This window comes from Triticum aestivum, chromosome 5D (assembly GCF_018294505.1).
Source record: "Triticum aestivum cultivar Chinese Spring chromosome 5D, IWGSC CS RefSeq v2.1, whole genome shotgun sequence".
Lineage (NCBI taxonomy): Eukaryota > Viridiplantae > Streptophyta > Magnoliopsida > Poales > Poaceae > Triticum > Triticum aestivum.
Window position 1 is genome coordinate 378,612,594 of NC_057808.1, and position 14,579 is coordinate 378,627,172.

Sequence of the window (14,579 nt, forward strand, 5' to 3'; positions counted from 1 at the left end):
GGTTTGGTCATTTGTTGATTTGTATACAGTTCACAAGTGATCATGTTTTAATTTTGAATTTTAAATGCACATGCTTGTATCCATTCTTGCATGTTTTTCCTTCCTAACCTTAAATGATGTGATTTTTGCTATAAAATTTCTAGAACAGATCGCACAAAAAACAATCTACTCCCTCCAATCTATATTAATTGTCGTTGATTTAGTACAGTAGTAAAGATCATATAGAAACCCACGTTTCAAATATTCCCTCTAGTTGGTGCTATTCCTTTCGACGCCCCTGTTGCAACATTTAGACTTACGGAAAGGCCTATAGTCATATACTAGCAAAAGAGCCCGTGCGTTGCAACGGGAGAGAAAATAACACACGCTTTAACCCAATAACCATGACTCAAGACCCTAATAGGTCCAAGTCCTGTTGCCGACGGTGGCCTTAGTGCTCATACAGCGAAAACGCGTTTGAATGTGGTTAGTCCTAAGGCATCTCTCAGAGGTGTTCTTAGTGCTCAGAATAAGATGGGAAATATGTTGTTTTTCCCTGCGAGGTTTTTCAGAGGTGTGCATGCGTGGTTATCGATGTTTTCTTTCCTCTCAATCTGGTTTAATCGGGTGTTTATTTGCGATTCGGATCACTGCCGCTATGAAAGAAAAATTGACCGTGCACTATAGATTAAGTTTGCACCAATACTAATGTTTTAAAAATATTTAACAGCTAAAAATAACATCATATTTAGATTCTACATATTTTTCCAATCAAATTCATATATAACATGTTAAAATTGGAGTTATGATTTAAAAGATATGGATAAATTTGTTTTAGATAAACTACAGATTGATTAACCAAAAATTCAGGGGTTTTCAATTAAAAAGAACCAACGGTTCGGCTGACTTAAATATGGATGGCGGGTTGATTACCTAAAGTGTTAGGGGATTTTCTGAGAAAATGCAAAAAAAGGGTTCGGTTGTGAGTTAAATGTATACTGCGGGTTAATTTACAAAAAATAGAGGGGTTTCTGCAAAATGACGCGATGGTGAGCGGGTAGAAGTACTCCGTGCTTTATTATGAGGTATAGATTATGTACTGCAGGTCCTTAAATAAATCCTTATAGAAAATGAAATTTACATGCAAATCTTTAGGATCGCCAAAATCTTCTGCCTTCTTCATTCATCGGCGGCGTGCCTGAGCATGGCTCACTGCCACCTCTGGACTTTTGTCTCGACAGAGCAAACTTGTTTAAACCTAGGAGCTTGTGGAAACAACAGACAAGAAGTCATTGATAGACCAGAAGACGCTGACAGTCACCGCCTATGTAGCAAATCATCGCCTTGGATGAAAAAAATGTCAGTGAGGGCCCGCGGATACTCCAAAGACTACAAGCGTCGCCCAAATTCAAATGGATCCACCGAAGACAAAAAAAGATTAGATTCAAAATGATCCGCCAGAGACACACCTCCACATGTCGTGAGCCATACTCTATGCCATGAATAGAGCTCCACATATTACCCCGACGCCACGACAAAGACACAAAACGCCCACCCAAATTTGAAAGAATCCAAACAGTATAGTCACCGCTTCCCAGATCCAACACCAACAACAACAAGAGCCGCCGGATTGGAGGAAGATCTGGAGGAACCATATTGGCCACAGTCGGGGCTGCCATCATAAATAACCGAAGAACCTAGTTGAGAAAACCTAGACTATTAGACGGACACTAGACAAGATACATGGGTTCCCCTCCCTCCCATTGTCACCGGAGCAACCATGGGAAGTGAGGGAACACAATGATGCTAGTGGTCGGGTCACCTATCTCTTTTCTCATTTCTAAAAGGGTTGTCGCGACTAGGTTAGATGAGTCTTTGAGCTTTGTCATCGGTCTCAAATGAAGCTCATAAATTCTTAGAGTTTACTTGGACAAAAATTTTGTTACTAAAGAAAAACATTTTTTGAAATAAATAGAATAAGCTTTACAAAGGTTGAGTTAGCTCATGGTCGGCTCTTTATCTCTACCAAATAAATGTGTGTCGAGAACCAACAACCAGCTAGATGGTTGGTGGTATGGATTTACCATTGGCTGACCATGACTCCATCCTACCTAGGTTTGAAGTTATTTGTGTGGGTTTTTCTTTCAGCGGGAGATGTCATTTGATTGGTAATGGAACGTGGGAGTTGTCGTTTGATTGGTAACAGGATGTGGGAGATGTCGTTTCATTGGTAGTGGAGCGTGGGAGATGTTGCTTCATCGATCTTAAACTCTGCACTCCATTCTTTAGTAAGCGCCAGGGCATCCATATGAGTCTTATCGATCTATATAGGCTCCAACTCATGAGGTTTGGGAGCTCAAGTCTAATGTTAGGTCATCTGAAAACATATCCCCAATTTTTTCTCCATTTCCAAATGGGGCAGTGAGTGGCGGTGAGGGGTTAGGAGCGAGGGGTTAACCCCATTGGGAAGCGGAGGGGTCGGGCGAGGGGGGTGCACGCGGAGAAACGACATTGGGAAGCAGATGATTTTGTGCAACCGCGCGTAGCGAGGATTTATGTGTAAACGACGGTTTAGTTTCCCCACTTCCCCCACTCCCCCACAACTTCTGCATAATTTTCCTTTCTCCCCCTCTCTTCTCCCCCACACATTCTTCTCTCTTTATCTCTCTACTCTTCAAAGTAGTTCACGAGAGAGTTTCTGGGGTAGGATTCTTTGATATTTGATTGATTCTATCATTGTGACAACATTTGCTTCTGCCTTATATTTTTTATTTCAAGTGATTGTGTCCATCTGAGCCTAATTAAGAGAGCATGGATCCCAGCAAGACCATTGATAGCGACAGTGAAAGGGCCAAGGTAAATCTTATATGATTTTTTTCCTTTGGATTGAGGTCCCTATCAATGCCCTTGCAAGTTTAGTTCATCTCTTCTTCTAGCTAGTTTGAGCAAAAGTTAGTTCTCATGTCAATCAGGGTAAAGGGGCTTGTATTTCGATTTACTTCATTAGGAAATGTATAGGAAAATCATAGGAGTAGCAAAAATATATGATTTTTTCCTTTGGATTGAGTTTCCTATGCATGTCCTTCCAAGTTATGTTCTATCCATTTCATCTGCTACGTATTTTGAACTATATAGGACCTATTTGATTCATAGGGAAAGTAGAGAAAACGAATATGTCTTTTTCACATGTCAATCAGGAAAAGAGGCATGTTCATTCCCTGTGCTAGCTAGTTTTAATGCTCATATTAGGGCCGGTTCACATGTCAATCAGGAAAAGAGGCATGTTCACATGAAAAGTAGAGGGAAATTATAGCAGTAGGAAATCTCAACAGATGATGTCACATGTAGCAAGCGAAGTAAGAATGTTGAATAGATAGGCGAGCTTGTCTTCTGTACTTTGGTAATTGGTTATCTGGTTACTAGTAATATGTACTAGCTCCTATTCATATACACACACATATATATGTAATATGTAAATGTTACTTAATGATCAACATTATGATATCCTCAACATTGGTTCGGGCATTAAACTTGCTTTTTGACTAGATGTGTTTATTTTGTTTTTCGGTGCAACTTTTCTTTAGATTATTGTTCAATTGCCTTTTCAGTTGTACGACCAAGCATCTAAATTGTACACCTAGCTATCATAGCCAAGATGCAGTTGGAGGTGGAATATGGCCTGGTGAACAATGTCATGGATTTCATTGTTTCTAAGCCTAGATGTTCAACTAGCATCTTTGTTGCATATGCTATATACAACCATTTAGGTACTTGGGTTTCAAGATGATGGATCATTATGTCCCCAAAATATTTTGCTTGTCAAATTCAACACACTGTTGTCAACTAGCTATATCCATAATCGCAATCTGAGGCGAGGCCATATCACCGAGGGCCCAATAGTTTTGATGACAACTAGGATCACAGAGATGAGGCCCAAAGACCTAGAACTCTACAGCTTCCTAACAACTTATATCATGCTTATTCCTAAAGATGCACAAGATGATGAGCATGATTCAGATGGTGGTGATACTAGAGCTCCACATGCAGGAGGCAGCGGTGCTTCATTGCAGCCTTGTGGTTCAGATATATGTTTTGTATAGAACATGTTTTATAAGTTGTTATGTTGAACTGTTTGAACTCTATTTTATTTGTGGTTTGTAGCATTGTTGCGTTGAACGGGTATGCTACTTGTTTGTTATGTGTTTTTGTGTTTAATTTGAATTTTAGTTCTAATTCAGGGCTAGTTAGCAAATAGCATGGGAAGGTGTGTATTACGAAAAAGCTAGAAATTGAGGTGGTTATTCGTATAAAACCCTTGCGGTACATAAAGCATTGCAAACGGTTATTTGTGCGAAGCCGCATGTGCTTTCTATGACATGGGAGGTTCTTTCGAGTATTAGCTATCGTACGCTCGTGTGTCGTACAGGTTGGATTCTTTCGATCTACTCTTCTCTTCATCGATGATGATTGCTGCTCTGTTGCACCGATACTTTGGGGCTTTAGCACGACGACTTGCCGGCTGTCTACTACAACAAGGTTTGCCCAGCTTCAGCTAGCTACAATGCTTGTAGTCATCGCTAGGTGGTTTTATAGACCTGGATGCAATTTCTGTTACTTTTAGTATTCTTTTTAGGGGATATTTTTAGTGTCCTTTGTACTGCCATGATGCTTGATGAATAGATTGAAAGTTTTCCCGCAAAAAAGGTCGGTGGTTGTGTAAGGAATCCCTGATCCTAGATGGGAGGCTTATACCTCATCCTGATCACAGGGAGAGGTTCAACATGATGGTTCAGGTACTTTAATTCTTTGCGTTTTTTGAAATGCACTGGGGAGGGGGCATCTTCTTTCCCGATTCTTTTTCCGGTTTAGAGAGCTTTATTTAAACAAAAATGTTCCCCGGACCATCAGCCAAGAGGCTGGTCGGGAGGAAGATAGGTGTGTTCTCGAGTCAGCTATCAGTCACATTCAAAGTGCAAGCACGCTTGGCACAAAGATGCGTGCAGACTTCATTCTTTGTTTCCTTCATCCTCTACCATTACGTTTTGCTGCTGATACATTAGCTGATCGATTTACATGCTGGATTACAAAAAAAATATGAAAAATCAACAACTAGCTCTCCAATTTCTACTAAGATAGGAGCCACAATCGATCGAGAGTTGTGGCGAGTGTTCCAGAGATCAACAATCTCCACGCAGTCCACCTCCATTATTGCATGCTTGTATCCACGAAGTTTGGCAAAGATGACACCATCATGCAACGCCTTTGCTTCGGCGATAAGAGGATCAATGATACCCACATATGGTTTGCACCATGCACCCAAAAGAGCAGTGCTAGATCAAGCCAATCCACCCACACCCGCTGTGTTAGAATCAAAGGATATAGCACCATCTATGTGTAGGGGAACGTAGTAATTTCAAAAAAAATCCTACTCACACGCAAGATCATGGTGATGCATAGCAATGAGAGGGGAGAGTGTGTCCACGTACCCTCGTAGACCGAAAGCGGAAGCGTTAGCACAACGCGGTTGATGTAGTCGTACGTCTTCACGATCCGACCGATCAAGTACCGAACGCACGGCACCTCCGAGTTCAGCACACGTTCAGCTCGATGACGTCCCTCGAACTCCGATACAGCCGAGTGTTGAGGGAGAGTTTCGTCAGCACGACGGCGTGGTGACGATGATGATGTTCTATCGACGCAGGGCTTCGCTTAAGCACCGCTACGATATTATCGAGGTGGACTATGGTGGAGGGGGGCACCGCACACGGCTAAAAGATCAATGATCAATTGTTGTATATTTGGGGTGCCCCTGCCCCCGTATATAAAGGAGCAAGGGGGGGAGAGGCGGCCGGCCAGGAGAGGGGCGCGCCAGGAGGAGTCCTACTCCCACCGGGAGTAGGACTCCCTCCCTTCCTTGTTGGATTAGGAGAAGGGGAAAGAGAAGAGAGAGAGAGGAAGGAAAGGGGGGGCGTCGCCCCCCTCCTTGTCCAATTCGGACTAGAGGGGGAGGGGGCGCGCGGCCTGCCCTAGACGCCTCTCCTATTCTCCACTAAGGCCCATGTAGGCCCATTAAACCCCCGGGGGGTTCCGGTAACCTCCCGGTACTCCGGTATATATCCGATAACCGTCGGAACCATTCCGGTGTCCGAATATAGTCGTCCAATATATCAATCTTCATGTCTCGACCATTTCGAGACTCCTCGTCATGTCCGTGATCACATCCGAGACTCCGAACTACCTTTGGTACATCAAAACATAGAAACTCATAATATAACTGTCATCGAAACTTTAAGCGTGCGGACCCTACGGGTTCAAGAACTATGTAGACATGACCGAGACACGTCTCCGGTCAATAACCAATAGCGGAACCTGGATGCTCATATTGGCTCCCACATATTCTATGAAGATCTTTATCGGTCAAACCGCATAACAACATACGTTGTTCCCTTTGTCATCGGTATGTTACTTTCCCGAGATTCGATCGTCGGTATCTCAATACCTAGTTCAATCTCGTTACCGGCAAGTCTCTTTACTCATTCCGTAATACATCATCCCGCAACTAACTTATTAGTTGCAATGTTTGCAAGGCTTAAGTGATGTGCATTACCGAGTGGGCCCAGAGATACCTCTCCGACAATCAGAGTGACAAATCCTAATCTCGAAATACGCCAACCCAACAAGTACCTTTGGAGACACCTGTAGAGCACCTTTATAATCACCCAGTTACGTTGTGACGTTTGGTAGCACACAAAGTGTTCCTCCGGTAAACGGGAGTTGCATAATCTCATAGTCATAGGAACATGTATAAGTCATGAAGAAAGCAATAGCAACATACTAAACGATCGAGTGCTAAGCTAACGGAATGGGTCAAGTCAATCACATCATTTTCCTAATGATGTGATCCCGTTGATCAAATGACAACACATGTCTATGGCTAGGAAACATAACCATCTTTGATCCACGAGCTAGTCAAGTAGAGGCATACTAGTAACACTCTGTTTGTCTATGTATTCACACGTGTATCATGTTTCCGGTTAATACAATTCTAGCATGAATAATAAACATTTATCATGATATAAGGAAATAAATAATAACTTTATTATTGCCTCTAGGGCATATTTCCTTCACTATGTTGATATTAACTAGGCCCGGTTCAGGCGGTCTCCACCCATGCCCCGGCATGACCAAAGTTTGCTTTTGTGGAAGTTCAAGAAGCGCAAGGGCTTCTCTGGTCATACCCATGTAGTTATCCGGATTGGATCCTTCCTCCTCATGCTTCAGTTTATTCCTAGAGTGCCAAATATACCACATGATCGTGATAATCTTGGGCCTATCTCCATCCGAAAAGCGGGGGTCACAGAGATTATCTCTTGCCCATGAATCTGGATGTAGTCGGGGGAGTTGAAGATCAAACCAGAGAAACGCCTCGTTCCAAAAATGTTTTGCATGTGAACAGTGGATCAAGGCATATTGGAGATCTTCCTCCATCGCAAGGCGGATTTTGCATCTGCTTAAAACACTGATATGTCATGAATTTAGGGTGTGTTCATCAGGCAGAATCCCGCGTAAGACCCTCCACCAGAACACTCTAACCTTGGGCACAACATTCAACTTCCATAAGGCATTCCACAACTGTTGATCACTCATTGAGGTGTCGGTAGCCGTCCCTTCTTCTAGATCCAAGCACTCTTTCTAGGTCACAAGAGTACGGTACGCCGATTTGACAGTGTAGTTGCCTGACTTTTCAAAAGCCCAAGCAAGAAAAACCTTGCCCCCGCCCTGCCAAATTGGGATATTTAAGATGGCAGCCGCGTCAGGCGGGATAAACGTGTATCAGACCACCTGCTGATTGCAGGTCCAATTGTGATGACCAATTACCTCAAAGACTTTTTCAATCACTGTATTCTTCGGTTTCAGCAGCGATGACATGGAAATAGTTCCCGGGATCTATTTATCATTCCAAACCGAAATTGATGAACCATCACCCACTCGTTTTATCAATGGGAACCACTAGGGATCATACTACTGATCCTTACTGTTTCATCAGACAAGTTTGTGGCCGTAGGATTAGTAGCAGAGAAGCCGTTGGATCCTGTAGGGAAATGACGTTGATTGTTTGTTAGATTTTTAGTAACGTCCTCTTTAAATTACGTGCTTCTTGTAACCACTCCCGTTAACTTCTCGGAGCCTTTGCTTCTTAGAAACAATTTGTCAGCTTCCTGCTTCTGTTCCATCGCTCAACCTTTCCTAGAACCTGTTGGGGATCGTAGCAGAAATTTAAAATTTTCTACGCATCACCAAGATCCATCTATGGAGTTTACTAGCAATGAGAAGGAAGGAGTGCATCTACATACCCTTGTAGATCGCGAGCGGAAGCGTTCAAGTGAACGGGGTTGATGGAGTCGTACTCGTCGTGATCCAAATCACCAATGACCGAGCGCCGAACGGACGGCACCTCCGCGTTCAACACACATACGGAGCAGCGAAGTCTCCTCCTTCTTGATCCAACAAGGGGGAAGGAGAGGTTGATGGAGATCCAGCAGCACGACGGCGTGGTGGTGGAACTAGCGGGGATCCCGGCAGGGCTTCGCCAAGCGCAAGCAGGAGGGAGAGGTGTCATGGGAGGGAGAGGGAGGCGCCAGGGGCTAGGGTACTGCTGCCCTCCCTCCCCCCACTATATATAGGGGTCCTGGGGGGGCGCCGGCCCCCTGGAGATCCCATCTGAGGGGGGGGGGCGGCCAAGGGGGTGGCTTGCCCCCCAAGCCAAGTGGGGCGCCCCCCCACCCCTAGGGTTTCCAACGCTAGGCGCAGGGGAGGCCCAAGGGGGGCGCACCAGCCCACCAGTGGCTGGTTCCCCTCCCCACTTCAGCCCATGGGGCCCTCCGGGACAGGTGGCCCCACCCGGTGGACCCCCGGGACCCTTCCGGTGGTCCCGGTACAATACCGATAACCCCCGAAACTTTCCCGGTGGCCGAAACTGGACTTCCTATATATAATTCTTCACCTCCGGACCATTCCGGAACTCCTCGTGACATCCTGGATCTCATCCGGGACTCCGAACAACTTTCGGGTTTCCGCATACTAATATCTCTACAACCCTAGCGTCACCGAACCTTAAGTGTGTAGACCCTACGGGTTCGGGAGACATGCAGACATGACCGAGACGACTCTCCGGTCAATAACCAACAGCGGGATCTGGATACCCATGTTGGCTCCCACATGTTCCACGATGATCTCATCGGATGAACCACGATGTCGAGGATTCAATCAATCCCGTATACAATTCCCTTTGTCAATCGGTACGTTACTTGCCCGAGATTCGATCGTCGGTATCCCAATACCTCGTTCAATCTCGTTACCGGCAAGTCACTTTACTCGTACCGTAATGCATGATCCCGTTACCAACCACTTGGTCACTTTGAGCTCATTATGATGATGCATTACCGAGTGGGCCCAGAGATACCTCTCCGTCATACGGAGTGACAAATCCCAGTCTCGATCCGTGTCAACCCAACAGACACTTTCAGAGATACCTGTAGTGTACCTTTATAGTCACCCAGTTACGTTGTGACGTTTGGTACACCCAAAGCACTCCTACGGCATCCGGGAGTTACACGATCTCATGGTCTAAGGAAATGATACTTGACATTGGAAAAGCTCTAGCAAACGAACTACACGATCTTTGTGCTATGCTTAGGATTGGGTCTTGTCCATCACATCATTCTCCTAATGATGTGATCCCGTTATCAATGACATCCAATGTCCATAGTCAGGAAACCATGACTATCTGTTGATCAACGAGCTAGTCAACTAGAGGCTCACTAGGGACATGTTGTGGTCTATGTATTCACACATGTATTACGATTTCCGGATAACACAATTATAGCATGAACAATAGACAATTATCATGAACAAGGAAATATAATAATAACCATTTTATTATTGCCTCTAGGGCATATTTCCAACAGTCTCCCACTTGCACTAGAGTCAATAATCTAGTTACATTGTGATGAATCGAACACCCATAGAGTTCTGGTGTTGATCATGTTTTGCTCTAGGGAGAGGTTTAGTCAACGGATCTGCTACATTCAGGTCCGTATGTACTTTACAAATATCTATGTCTCCATTTTGAACACTTTCACGAATGGAGTTGAAGCGACGCTTGATATGCCTGGTCTTCCTGTGAAACCTGGGCTCCTTGGCAAGGGCAATAGCTCCAGTGTTGTCACAGAAGAGAGTCATCGGGCCCGACGCATTGGGAATCACCCCTAGGTCAGTAATGAACTCCTTCATCCAGATTGCTTCTTGCGCTGCCTCTGAGGCCGCCATGTACTCCGCTTCACATGTAGATCCCGCCACGACGCTTTGCTTGCAACTGCACCAGCTTACTGCCCCTCCATTCAAAATATACACGTATCCGGTTTGTGACTTAGAGTCATCCAGATCTGTGTCGAAGCTAGCGTCGACGTAACCCTTTACGACGAGCTCTTCGTCACCTCCATATACGAGAAACATATCCTTAGTCCTTTTCAGGTACTTCAGGATATTCTTGACCGCTGTCCAGTGTTCCATGCCGGGATTACTTTGGTACCTTCCTACCAAACTTACGGCAAGGTTTACATCAGGTCTGGTACACAGCATGGCATACATAATAGACCCTATGGCCGAGGCATAGGGGATGACACTCATCTTTTCTCTATCTTCTGCCGTGGTCGGGCATTGAGCCGTGCTCAATTGCACACCTTGCAATACAGGCAAGAACCCCTTCTTGGACTGATCCATATTGAACTTCTTCAATATCTTGTCAAGGTACGTACTCTGTGAAAGACCAATGAGGCGTCTTGATCTATCTCTATAGATCTTGATGCCTAATATATAAGCAGCTTCTCCAAGGTCCTTCATTGAAAAACACTTATTCAAATAGGCCTTTATACTTTCCAAGAATTCTATATCATTTCCCATCAATAGTATGTCATCCACATATAATAAGAGAAATGCTACAGAGCTCCCACTCACTTTCTTGTAAACACAGGCTTCTCCATAAGTCTGTGTAAACCCAAACGCTTTGATCATCTCATCAAATCGAATGTTCCAACTCCGAGATGCTTGCACCAGCCCATAGATGGAGCGCTGGAGCTTGCATACCTTGTTAGCATTCTTAGGATCGACAAAACCTTCCGGCTGCATCATATACAATTCTTCCTTAAGAAAGCCGTTAAGGAATGCCGTTTTGACGTCCATTTGCCATATCTCATAATCATAGAATGCGGCAATTGCTAACATGATTCGGACGGACTTCAGCTTCGCTACGGGTGAGAAAGTCTCATCGTAGTCAACCCCTTGAACTTGTCGATAACCCTTAGCGACAAGTCGAGCCTTATAGATGGTCACGTTACCATCCGCGTCTGTCTTCTTCTTAAAGATCCATTTATTTTCTATGGCTCGCCGATCATCGGGCAAGTCAGTCAAAGTCCATACTTCGTTTTCATACATGGATCCTATCTCGGATTGCATGGCTTCAAGCCATTTGTTGGAATCCGGGCCCGCCATCGCTTCTTCATAGTTCGAAGGTTCACCGTTGTCTAACAACATGATTTCCAGGACAGGGTTGCCGTACCACTCTGGTGCGGAACGTGTCCTTGTGGACCTACGAAGTTCAGCAGTAACTTGATCCGAAGCTTCATGATCATCATCATTAACTTCCTCCCCAGTCGGTGTAGGCACCACAGGAACATCTTCCCGCGCTGCGCTACTTTCCGGTTCGGAAGGGGTGACTATCACCTCATCAAGTTCCACTTTCCTCCCACTCACTTCTTTCGAGAGAAACTCTTTCTCCAGAAAGGACCCGTTCTTGGCAACAAAGATTTTGCCTTCGGATCTGAGGTAGAAGGTATACCCAATGGTTTCCTTAGGGTATCCTATGAAGACGCATTTTTCCGACTTGGGTTCGAGCTTTTCAGGTTGAAGTTTCTTGACATAAGCATCGCATCCCCAAACTTTTAGAAACAATAGCTTAGGTTTCTTCCCAAACCATAATTCATACGGTGTCATCTCAACGGATTTTGACGGAGCCCTATTTAAAGTGAATGCGGCAGTCTCTAAAGCATAGCCCCAAAATGAGAGCGGTAGATCGGTAAGAGACATCATAGATCGCACCATATCCAATAGAGTGCGATTATGACGTTCGGACACACCATTTCGCTGAGGTGTTCCAGGCGGCGTGAGTTGTGAAACTATTCCACATTTCCTTAAGTGCGTACCAAATTCGTGACTTAAATATTCTCCTCCACGATCTGATCGTAAGAACTTTATTTTCCTGTCACGTTGATTCTCAACCTCACTCTGAAATTCCTTGAACTTTTCAAAGGTTTCAGACTTGTGTTTCATTAGGTAGACATACCCATATCTACTTAAGTCATCAGTGAGAGTGAGAACATAACGATAGCCACCGCGAGCCTCAACACTCATTGGACCGCACACATCAGTATGTATGATTTCCAATAAGTTGGTTGCTCGCTCCATTGTTCCGGAGAACGGAGTCTTGGTCATCTTACCCATGAGGCATGGTTCGCACGTGTCAAATGATTCGTAATCAAGAGACTCCAAAAGTCCATCTGCATGGAGCTTCCTCATGCGTTTGACACCAATGTGACCAAGGCGGCAGTGCCACAAGTATGTGGGACTATCGTTATCAACTTTACATCTTTTGGTATTCACACTATGAATATGTGTAACATCACGTTCGAGATTCATTAAGAATAAACCATTGACCAGCGGGGCATGACCATAAAACATATCTCTCATATAAATAGAACAACCATTATTCTCGGATTTAAATGAGTAGCCATCTCGAATTAAACGAGATCCTGATACAATGTTCATGCTCAAAGCTGGCACTAAATAACAATTATTGAGGTTTAAAACTAATCCCGTAGGTAAATGCAGAGGCAGCGTGCCGACGGCGATCACATCGACCTTGGAACCATTCCCGACGCGCATCGTCACCTCGTCCTTCGCCAGTCTCCGCTTATTCCGCAGCTCCTGTTTTGAGTTACAAATATGAGCAACCGCACCGGTATCAAATACCCAGGAGCTACTACGAGTACTGGTAAGGTACACATCAATTACATGTATATCACATATACCTTTGGTGTTGCCGGCCTTCTTGTCCGCTAAGTATTTGGGGCAGTTCCGCTTCCAGTGACCACTTCCCTTGCAATAAAAGCACTCAGTCTCAGGCTTGGGTCCATTCTTTGCTTCTTCCCGGCAACTGGCTTACCGGGCGCGGCAACTCCCTTGCCGTCCTTCTTGAAGTTCTTCTTACCCTTGCCTTTCTTGAACTTAGTGGTTTTATTCACCATCAACACTTGATGTTCCTTTTTGATCTCCACCTCCGCTGATTTCAGCATTGAATATACCTCAGGAATGGTCTTTTCCATCCCCTGCATATTGAAGTTCATCACAAAGCTCTTGTAGCTCGGTGGAAGCGACTGAAGGATTCTGTCAATGACCGCGTCATCCGGGAGATTAACTCCCAGCTGAGACAAGCGGTTGTGTAACCCAGACATTTTGAGTATGTGCTCACTGACAGAACTATTTTCCTCCATTTTACAACTGAAGAACTTGTCGGAGACTTCATATCTCTCGACTCGGGCATGAGCTTGGAAAACCATTTTCAGCTCTTCGAACATCTCATATGCTCCGTGTTTCTCAAAACGCTTTTGGAGCCCCGGTTCTAAGCTGTAAAGCATGCCGCACTGAACGAGGGAGTAATCATCAGCACGTGATTGCCAAGCGTTCATAACGTCTTGGTTCTCTGGGATGGGTGCTTCACCTAGCGGTGCTTCTAGGACATAATCTTTCTTGGCAGCTATGAGGATGATCCTCAGGTTCCGGACCCAGTCCGTATAGTTGCTGCCATCATCTTTCAGCTTGGTTTTCTCTAGGAACGCGTTGAAGTTGAGGGCAACGTGGGCCATTTGATCTACAAGACATATTGTAAAGATTTTAGACTAAGTTCATGATAATTAAGTTCATCTAATCAAATTATTCAATGAACTCCCACTCAGATAGACATCCCTCTAGTCATCTAAGTGAAACATGATCCGAGTCAACTAGGCCGTGTCCGATCATCACATGAGACGGACTAGTCAAGATCGGTGAACATCTTCATGTTGATCGTATCTTCTATACGACTCATGCTCGACCTTTCGGTCTTCCGTGTTCCGAGGCCATGTCTGTACATGCTAGGCTCGTCAAGTCAACCTAAGTGTATTGCGTGTGTTCCGAGGCCATGTCTGTACATGCTAGGCTCGTCAACACCCGTTGTATGCGAACGTTAGAATCTATCACACCCGATCATCATGTGGTGCTTCGAAACAACGAACCTTCGCAACGGTGCACAGTTAGGGGGAACACTTTCTTGAAATTATTATAAGGGATCATCTTACTTACTACCGTCGTACTAAGCAAATAAGATGTAAAACATGATAAACATCACATGCAATCAAATAGTGACATGATATGGCCAATATCATTTTGCTCCTTTGATCTCCATCTTCGGGGCGCCATGATCATCTTCGTCACCGGCATGACACCAT